We start from the raw sequence: 1,778 nt of genomic DNA, 5'->3' as shown, positions 1-1,778 counted from the left end.
TGCTTCTATATCCTTCTGGTGCTCGTTACACAGTTTTGATGGAATCCCGCATGAAAGACGCATTTACAAAAAGCAGAGAGAGCGTGTCAACTGCACTTTGAGCAAAAGCAGGCGAGCGTACTGGCAACCAGCCATTAGGCTGGTTATATCAGGAACACTTTCCATCTGTAACAGAGCCGCTCGAAACAAACACGTGGGAGTCTATAAAGGGCTGCATCGTGTTCTCTCACTCTCTGTTCATCCCATGCTGCCGACTTGGGTTAAAGCAACAAAGCGGCTCGCGAAACTGTATGGCCGACAAAGCGAACGCCTAAAGCACAGCAGCCGTAGTCGGCAGGGTTTGAACCTGCGCGGGGAGACACCAATGGATTTCAGTCACCTTAGACCGCCGGGCCACGCTACCACAGGAGCGGTTCGGCCCTTTTATGCGATGTATGCAGAGATGAACAGGCTGAATCTTGATGTCTGTGTATCTCATGGTTTATCATTTTTAATGTGCATGATGTGTTTTAAAGTCCTTCATAATATCACTTAACACTGTAATGTCTGGGAGCATCACACAAGCACTTATAACCAGTGAATACATGAATGGAGACGGCCAGTAGATGATGACTCTCACCATCAGAAAGAACATGAAATCACTTTCTCTCAGCTTGTTTCAGCCATAAAAGCTCAAGAAAACCTGAAGGTAAAAGCAAAGAGTCAAGAGCCCAAGTAAAGCAAACACTGATCATCATAATGGTGACTAAACAACAACCCTCAACATCTGAACTTGTGTTCATTGTCAATAAGATCTTTTGTAAACGCACAAGAGAAATAAAGTGAAGGTGGTGTTGTAATAAGTGAAGGTGGTGATGGTGTTTGTAGAGTTTCATGAGGATTTCTCACAGAAAACACTGGTTGTGTCAGAACTACAGAATTTCTCTGTTCATTTCACAGTCAGTTTGTTCAGATCACGTCACTTCAGTTCACAGTGTACAGACCTTATTTCTGTTGATGCTCAATGTTTGGCACCCTGTGCTGCCGTGCACTTCACTATTTCTTTCCACTGACATCTCTGTAGAATTAAACTGTAAATAACCGTCACATATACTGTGAACAACTGTGAAGGACTTTCCCACAATTCCCTGTTTAACTCTGCACAACATGTCATATTTCATTCATCACTTAGTTTCTTGATATATTTGTTTTAGTTTTTAGTGCAGCTGTGTACATTTGAGTGTTTTTTAACATTATAAGTTGTTTAGTTAATGTTTATACGATCATTTTCACGTAACGTGTGTTACCCTGATGGTGTTTTGTGTTTGTGTATAGACACTGAGCACCATCTCCATTTGGAGAGCTAAAGTCTATGGTTTGTCCACTTTCGGTGGTAAGTCTTCATGTGGTTGTGCAGTCTATCACCTCATAGTCTTTGCTTGCTTTGTGACACAATAAACAAAATAAGTAATAATAGAAGTTGTGTAAACAACTAATTAACAAAGTACTTGTTTAAAAGTAGTAAACACACACATAAAGTTTTGTCAGTGTACTTTTAAAGTTTGAATACTGTTGCTTTTTCATTTTACCAATTTATAAATTCAACCATTTTAATTGAAGTCATTGTTTTAATTAACAGACAAATCATTTGTACTACAGTGAAAACATGTTATTTTATTTTATGGTAGACACATGTTTTCTTATGTTCACAGTTTAAACACGTGACCTCAGTTCAGGGTGTACCGTTATTTCTGTTAATGGTAAACCTTTGGCACCCTGTGCTGCCATGCATTTCACCA

Source organism: Triplophysa rosa, linkage group LG24 (assembly GCF_024868665.1).
Source record: "Triplophysa rosa linkage group LG24, Trosa_1v2, whole genome shotgun sequence".
Lineage (NCBI taxonomy): Eukaryota > Metazoa > Chordata > Actinopteri > Cypriniformes > Nemacheilidae > Triplophysa > Triplophysa rosa.
The sequence above is the reverse complement of the archived record's forward strand: the minus strand, read 5'-3'. Positions refer to the sequence as shown.